At 41.5% G+C, this 8,810-nt stretch overlaps 1 protein-coding gene across 3 annotated transcripts in view; it reads right to left on the reverse strand.

The window, feature by feature from the left end:
- foxj3 (forkhead box J3) overlaps positions 1–8,810 on the reverse strand; it is a 99,105-nt gene that overhangs the window by 89,120 nt on the left and 1,175 nt on the right. The window contains exon 2 of one of the 3 annotated variants that reach the window (XM_026167617.2): positions 1,255–1,296. The exons of the other annotated variants lie outside the window; for them this stretch is intronic. The gene's annotated coding sequence lies outside the window, so the exon portion shown is untranslated. The remainder of the gene's footprint in view (positions 1–1,254; positions 1,297–8,810) is intronic. 3 annotated transcript variants of the gene reach the window in all.

An 8,810-nucleotide genomic window follows, 5' to 3' on the forward strand; every position in this document is an offset into this window, starting at 1 on the left:
TTCAGATGACTAAATAGGGATTATCAGGCATAAACTCAAGCAGCAATCTGCATTAACCAAAGACTTCATAATTTGTTCCCCTCCAATTATAGTCACTTTTGTCAGAGCATCATTTTGACTTTCTGTGAATGGACTCACACAAAAAGGCATAAATCAGAGCAATGTGAGCTGCCTGCAAAACTTAGCACAAGTGTGGCCGGGGCCACACAGCACACATTAAGTCATTGAAGTCCCCATGCCTACAGTCCCTCCCTGACCCCCCACTGTACACACCAGTAACTCCCCAGCACTAAGCCTTTCAGACCAAACACTGCTCTGCCTTCTGCATCTTAATAAGAGGAGGGAAACTAGAAGGGAAGTGAAGGCATGGCAGTCTTTTAGAGGAAGCCGAATAAATGACTGAACACACACCCTGGGGCGGGCATGCTGGGGGGTTTCCAGGAGGTCGGAGCAAGCGGGGCCAATCGTGTCAAGACGAAGGCGGCAGACTAACACAAAACTGACATATCAAAGAAGCCAAGCCTTGTAGAAGGGAAAAAGAGCAGCCAAGACAGCACATTCAACTGCACAGCTTGTTTCTGCATCAATGAGAGACAACACGACCAAAAAACGGCAATTAGCGATTAAAGTGGAAATTCCATCTGGTGCAAAGCGGCATATTTTTCCAATCAAAAACCAGCTCAAGCCATCTCAGTGATCCTATGGCTTTTGATCCCATCCCTGTTTTCTTTTCAGAGGTGGGCAAACTATAAACCAGGCATTTGAAAGATTGCATGTATACCCAAACTTTTTATCTCCTGACTAATCAGTGGCATACATAAAAGCAACTGTTCAAACTTCACCTTAACAGTACAGCCAGAACTCCATCATTGGAGAAAGAAAAGCCGACTAGGCCTTGAGAATCAGCAAAAGCCGACTAGGCAGCTTTCACTGATTCTGTTTAAATGCTTTCAAACCATAATCTCTGACAACCTGGATAAACTGGGAATGAGCAATATAAACGTACAGAGATATAGCAGGATTATGAGATTGCTTAAATGAGTTATATTTTTAAATTGGCTTGATGAGAGCCAGTGTGGCCTTAAACTCAGTTTGCATCTAATGAGATATCAAAGCTCGCCTGTTTACTACGTTTCTTTTTTGCTTGTAATAATGAAAGGAATTCTCTGAGGTGGCCGCCATGCTGACACAGCCTTTAGGTGCTTAAATCCAAAAATGGGTGCATTAAGTGCATTTTAATTGACTTATATTTACCCAGTGTATCGTCTTGCAAATAAGAAAGATCTTCTGGCACTCCTAGAAGACAAAAAAAAAAGTAGGTCACTCAGTCTCCTGTGAGTCATAGGTTCTGGCAGGGGACCAAGCAGAGCAGGTATGGGGAAAGACAGAGCAAGAGCCAGGAGAGGCCTGATACTGTTTCATCAGCTTTATACAGATAATCAAAATTGTTTTCAGTTCTGTGCATTTTGTGACGCAAAGTGAAATTAAGCCAAATTGAAAGCATACGTTTAGGAAATTAAAACCAGTGTTAGACACTTAACTGCATGTGAAATTCACACCAAAAATAAATAAATAAAAAAACTTTAATCTATTTTTTAAACATTTATCCCAAAGTCAGGCCTCCTGAGAAACACTGAAGCATAGTAACTGCATGCAAACTCATCTACAGTCTTCTCATTCTGCCATATAAATTTCCTTCAGTAGACCAGAGACATTTCTCAAATTGCAGGTGCTGTCTTGTTTCTCCCTAGAGCTGAGGCTCTGGGCTCCTCTCCCAGGGCCACAGCACCTTGGCAGAGAGGCTGACTTACAGGGTCAGAGCCTGAGATTTCCAAACAGTTACTTTTTGAAGGCAGTGACTCACCCTGGTCAAAGCTGTCAGTCACGTAGCCACCTTGGGACAACCACATCTGTGAGGCAGCGCTGATCTAGGCAGCTCATGGCCTGTGACCAATGCACTGATAACTTCTTAATTACATTGGGCAACTGGCACAGACCATGTTGCTTCAGCCACCGAGCCCCTCCTCCAGCTAACCTCTCCGCCCTCTCATTCATCCACCCTGAGGGAGAGGCATGCAAACCAGAGGAAGTATGACTCATCTAGTAACAAGATGCATTCTTCTGAATTCTCTGCAGACGTGTTGTTTGCTAAGTGAAGAGCACAGGAGAGTATGGCGGAGAGAGAGAAAAAGAAGGGAAGAGACAATGTGAAACCATAATCAAGACACTGGCTACGTGTGAGAGCAAGGACGGAACGATGGGGCAAGAGCAAGTCACCACGTGTGGGTTTCCTGGTCCACACACAGATCAACATTTCCTCCAACTCCACAGAGAGAATCCTTGGCTTCTGTTGGGGGTTTTCTGAATCACAGATGGAGACTCCAAGTACTAAGGCTAATCCATCAGGTTTCACACAAAAAAAGAAAAAAAAAAAAAGAGCAACAAATGACGATAGCAGAGAGGTTTTTGACGGGCGCTTCTTCTGAGCACTACAGATGATAATGAGGCACAAGCAAGGGGTATGAAAAAGAAGTGTTAAATCATCGAGTCTAAGAGATCCACTGCAGTTCCTTCCCAACTAACACCACATCTGCATAACTTGGCACTAGTCCTTACAGATCATGAGCCTCACACATCACATCATACAGACTCTAACTGCTGCATTAAGCTATTTCTGGACAGGTCACTTTAACATTGTCAGAAATCACAACATAGAGAAAAGAAGCAACTAAATGCAACCTTCAGTTGTGATCAAAAAAAAAAATATGCTCAAACAGGTTCTATCTTGTGATATCATGATGAATGGTCTATCAGCCACCAGCTTACTGTTGGCAGAGTATTCAGTAGGGCTGCCACGATTAGTCGACTAGTCACAATTACATCAACTATCAAAATCGTTGATGTGTCGTTTGAAGCTTTGTAAGATCACAAAAGACGCAGGAATAAGTAGTAGGATTTAAGAGTGTAATAATGGACTGAAACAGAAGATGGCAGCACTGCATGTACAAGGATGCCAGCTGCCGTTAAACCCCGAAGAAAAAGAAGTAGCTCTGTCTCAGAATTCATAGCGCAGCCCAGCTCAGTTTCCAACAATGGTGGCAGCTAGTTAGTTTTAACATTACTCTTATTATTCTTTCTGGGTCACAAAATAAACGTTTAACATATTTTCAGGCGAGAATGTAGCTGTGTAAACCTCAAATATCTGCTCAGTTTATCAAGACACCACATATTTTCAAAAGCGCTCCGATGTTTTCGGAGGCGTCTGAGACGTTTCGGCAAGGCTCACTAGAGCCCGTGAGAACACCGGAGTCCCGGCAAATCGTTTTCAAACCCACCGCCGTCTTTCGCTACTCAGGTTAAACATATACAAGTCACTTAGATAACTTAAAAATTTTATTGTTTGGCTTTTTTTAGTATTTTATTTGTTCCTGAGTAAATCGGTTTGGCTGAGATTAAAGTTATAGTTTTTACACAACTGAATAAACATCAAGCAGACAACTGATTATCAGAAGTGTGAGATGCTCGAAAATATACTCCGGTGTCCTGTTATATTTTAGATAGCAAGGAGTTTATTAAACTTCACCAAAACAATCTGCAAATTTCATTAAAATTTAATAAACTATCATCTTGTCTTTATTTTTAGTTAGCACATACCTTAAACACTTAAAGCTGTAAGCTAATGATAGTTATATAAGAGCAGATGCTGCTGGTGCAATAAGCTGTACATCCAATGGATGCATGATCTGATTAGTCGACTAATCGCAAAAATAATCAGTGACTAGTCGACTATCAAAATAATCATTTGTGGCAGCCCTAGTATGAACCAAAGTTATGTGGCAAGCCCTCACCATTCAGCCTTAGGATTGTGGACCAAAATTAAAACTGACCTTCTCCGACTTTGCCTTTTGGATTCTGCAGACTGATGTTCAACCAAATGACAATTCTTTTTTTTCCCTACCGTAACTACATTGCAACAGCATTAACACAATCATGCTATAAAGACAATAAACCTAGGAGGGCAGACAGAATTGCAACTTGCAGTGCATGCTTCCTTTTCAGACACTAATTCCGCTGTAGTAGACAAGCAAGTGGCATCCACACGAGAGATTATCCAACCGCACACTGCTGACCTTTTTTTTTTAGCAAGTGAATTCACCTTGGCTGTAAATTTGTACATCTTAAGTGGTTTATGTATGCTTGTACCTGTGAACCAGCTGCTGCATCTCACAGCACAAAGATTATCATATTCAATCAAGTCTGGTTTATGTTACGCTCTCCATGTATTATTGCTATGCTATCACCTATAAATTGCCATGTCATGCATGCAGTCCACAGGCGGGAGCTGGACGTAACATCTGGGAATATCGTGTTATTAAAGTGTCATTTCATGAAGAGACCTTAGTGCAGCAGTTATTGCCGCCATTCGTATGATATGTCATAAATGAAAGTTCTGTGGCGACTGGTATGCAGGAAAAGCTGCATTGTTTAGTCAGCTGTAAGTGCTACCGTATTAAGTTTAAAAATTTCCCTGTTCTCTAGGAATGCTGCCTAAAAATTGGATTTTATTTCTGCCACGCGAGCCAAAGTAATGATTAAAACAGATACCAAATACTAGGATGAAAGCTCCACTCTTATTACTTAAGCTGCGTCGGCTTAGCGAGCTCTCCTTCCTGCACAAAGCGCGAAGGTCTCCTAAGAGTGTGAATCATATATCAACTCCTTCTACTAAGCAACCAGCCAAAAGGAAAAAAAAAAAAAAGCCTACACTGATACTGAGGGCCTATTAAAACTCAAGGACAAAGCAAACAATATGATGAATTATTAAATCCGTCAAGGAACTGAAAACTGAGGCCCATTTTATTCGTTTAGGATTTGGGTCTTCATTAGCACTCATGTAAGTAAAATCTTACACGACACAGCTACTGCACACACACAATGTGCATTTACTCAGAAACACTTTTGTTTTCACGTCATTATGACTTGCAGGGCCCGATTTCCTTTGCACATCTACTACAGTAAAACCATCTAACCATCATTTTCGTAACACTTTTGGTCACGCACCTCTGCTTAAACCCAATGCAAAGATAAGATCAAGTTACACATTTATAGTAAAATTGCCACAAAATTTAAAATATATATATATATATCCTTCTTGCTACCACAAGGCTGTAATGACTCACCAAAACCGCCATGCAATACAAGAGCCGCCAAACCCCCCTCCTCTCCCCTCCGCCCCTACCCCACCCATTTCTTCTCCACTTTCTAAACTTACCCGGCAAACTCTAGTGTGGGTAGTTACTGTAGTTCCCCTTGCAAAGAGACCGTCCCTGATTAGTCAGACAGACATAAATCGATACACACTTTTAGATAAAACATGCATCTGAGCAAATGTACTGATAATATGAGCAAAAGAGCCAGCTGAATTAAATATCCCATGACTCCCTCACCAATTCACATCTACGCCCAACTCCAATCCAGGACGTGAATTGGCGCATACAAGACTAGTTCACTGACAAATTCAATTCAATAGATGAGGAGGAGGTAGGATGAGGAGAACTAGACAGTGGACTGCTGGATGAATAAAAAATGAAAAGTGTAGTGCTTCAGCAAATTCATTCTCTCCATCCCGTGAGGAGGGTGGGGGTGACGGAGGAGGAGGAGAGGCTCGTTTGAAAACCGAACCAGCGCTGCATTCCCACATCCACCCATATCCAGCGAGGGGCTCTTTAAAAATTCATTAATTTACAGCAAAAATAGATTAAAGCACCCAGCTGAGCAAAACCCAAAATTTGGCTCCTGAATAACATTAATGATAAAACATTTCCCTCAAGCCCAGGGGGTTTTGCCTGAAGAAACATTGCTGGCTTTTTTCACCTTACAGCACCTTGAGAATAATTTATTTTCAATCATTACTAAAATAATGCATTTCTAATTGTCATTTTTAATTATGCTTTTCTTCAAATGGAGAAAAAAAAAGGAAAAGAAAAGCGCTGAGCAAAAACCTGCAAAAACTAATTAAAATCCATCCAAGGATATGCCATTCCCATGATGGCATGGCAATGCCATTCTATTCACCATTTGATATCTCAGCTACAGAGACTCAATGACAGCTGCTCCAGGCCCCAAAAATGCCTAGAACTGCAGTTACTGTAATTGCTCTGGCCAGCACTAAATGAGGTTCACTTAAGTGCAATTATCCCCCTCTGATCTCTCACATAAAGAGACTTCTTTAACATGGAGAAGTGGGCTCACACAATGTGACTGCAAACAAGATTCAAATTGGAATCAGGGAGGCATTTCCAGCAGATGAATGGCTTCATAGCTCATCGGCATTCTAGTGATGCACGGCTTTGCTAATGAAGACTGAGCCAGTCTCTTCTCACCAAACGCGGCGAAACATCCAACGCCGGATATAAGCAGGGTACAGGGAGAATTTTTCAAACAAAAAAAAAAAAAAAAAAACCAAAAACTGTCCAGTCAGTGTGCCTGAGCCTGGCCTCCATGCAGAGCAAACAGCTGTTGAAATGAGAAGGAAGATCCTGTTTTTTCGCTCATCCAAGAAGAAAAACACGCTGAAGGACAAGATGATGGGCGATGAAGTGAGGAGGGAAGAAAAAAAAAAAAGACCTAAAATAACTTCACATTCCAGAGCAGAGAGCGAAAGACTGAAACAAGCCACTTTGGATTCAGACCAAAACTAAGTCATTGTAAAAAATACTAAACAGAGCCCTCTGACCCAAAGCATCAGCAGTCCTCATGAATAAATTGCCATCTGCCAATCGCATAACACAAAAGGTTTTCAGCCTGAGGGGGAAGATGTGACCGTCTAATAGGGGTTGCAACAGAGGGTACCTGTTGGGTGCTGTCCAACTACACAGGGCGGTGGGGGGGCTGTGATGGGCCTTCATGTTGCCACAGGCTCAACTAGCACCAGGAGTCTGATAACTGCACCTCACGGATGGCCATTTGAATAATCACTTCAACAAGGGGAGAAATTAAAAAGCCTCTCAGTGAGACCGGCTAGGCACAGGGCCACATACTGAATACCAAATGAGCTCATATTCAAAAAAGTAAAAAGCTGTTCTGAATTCACAGTACAATACTGGCTTTCTGACCCCTGACATACATCAAAATTATCCCAATATCATGTCATTATTCTATTTAGTCTATTAAATTATACACCTCCAAGCATAACAGTACCTGTGATGAAATATTTTACATTTATGTTCCTTGTCTTCTGCACATGCCAACAAATTAATTTTTCTTCAGAGATGGTAGATAAATGTTATTGTCATCTCTCTCACACACACACACACACACACACACACACACACACAGATGATGTAGGTGTTTGGGGGTTTTTTTTAACCATTAAGCAGGATACTTCAAAAACCACAGTAGGTCAAAACTACAGATGAACCTGAATCTCATCCTCCCATGCACATTTAAAAATGGTTACGTGTGTAATGTGCTTTGCACTTTCTTCTCAAATAGTCAATCAATTTATCAAAGATGAATAACTGTTTTCTTTCTTTTTACTATGACAAATAAAATCCCAAACCAAGCTCCGTTTGATATCAAATTGTAAACTATAAACTACTGTACATAATACACATGAAGGAACCTCCAAGTCTGAGCCTGCCCAGCATTTTCAGCTTTAAACAGAAATGAACATGAGCATTGCTTACAGACTAAAATGAATTAAATGGATGTTACAGCAGTGCGTGTGTGTGTGTGTGTGTGTGTGTGTGTGTGTGTGTGTGTGGTAATGTATACTTTTGCAGCAGCCTTTAAAAAGCATGCATTAGCCGTACTTCAAGTCAGATAAGAACTGCAAATACTACCAGTGTCACACAGCCCGGTGACAGATCTTGGTTATAAAAACAGCAGTGTTTATAAAAAGGCGACTTTAGTGAATTGCATCAAGCACCAAAAAACACATAGCAAACTTAAGACTTTTCACACATCTTGTTTGGTGTCACTTCTTGAAACTCGAATGATAAAAATGACGGGGTAAGCATGCATGCTCATTTCCCCACAATACGCCTAATGGAACCACTGTGGCCCTAGTGACCTGGATGGAACAACTTCAAACACCATGCACACTTAAACACCATGTGTCTTCTACAGCTGCACGCACAGATAGCCTCGATCCAGACAGCTCTGTGGGCCTGCTATTTAAAGGATGGGTGATTAAGAAGCAAACCAGGTCTGACCTTTGATTGTGGGTGCTGACTAACGCTATGGGCATTTTGTTAGTTGAAGCATAAGGTCTGGCATGGTTGGGATGTTAGGGGGGAATTTATTACGCTTGGATTTAGTCATAAATTTAACCTTTTTTCGCCGGCTTTATGGCAAATTTAATTGAGAGTATATGATGATTAGCTCGTTGCAAGCCCATCTCTGCAATAGCACACTGAATCCGTTGATAAAGCCTGCACGAGTTGACAGCAGTGCAAATTAAGAGTTCAGTCATCCATCTTTTAATAAAGGAAGTCGGGATAAAAAGGGAAGAGCGCCGTTTTTGTACACAACTACATGCAAATGTCGCAGCTGTTTTGTTTTGGGGTTTTGTGTGTGTGTGTGTGTGTGTGTGTGTGTGTGTGTGTGTGTGTGTGTGTGTGTGTGTGTGTGTCTTATTCTGAACGATCACAAACTCACTACTAGAAAAAAACATAAGAGATAAGAAAAAGCATGCCCCGAGAAATCTTGCACAAATGACCAAAGAGTTAACCGCAATACCCGCCTGTGCCGTCTCAGGACAATGCACAGCGGCACAGAGGCAGACTGGAGATCAAAATCAGCGGCGT

Source organism: Astatotilapia calliptera, chromosome 5, assembly GCF_964374335.1.
Source record: "Astatotilapia calliptera chromosome 5, fAstCal68.1, whole genome shotgun sequence".
In the NCBI taxonomy this organism is placed as follows: domain Eukaryota; kingdom Metazoa; phylum Chordata; class Actinopteri; order Cichliformes; family Cichlidae; genus Astatotilapia; species Astatotilapia calliptera.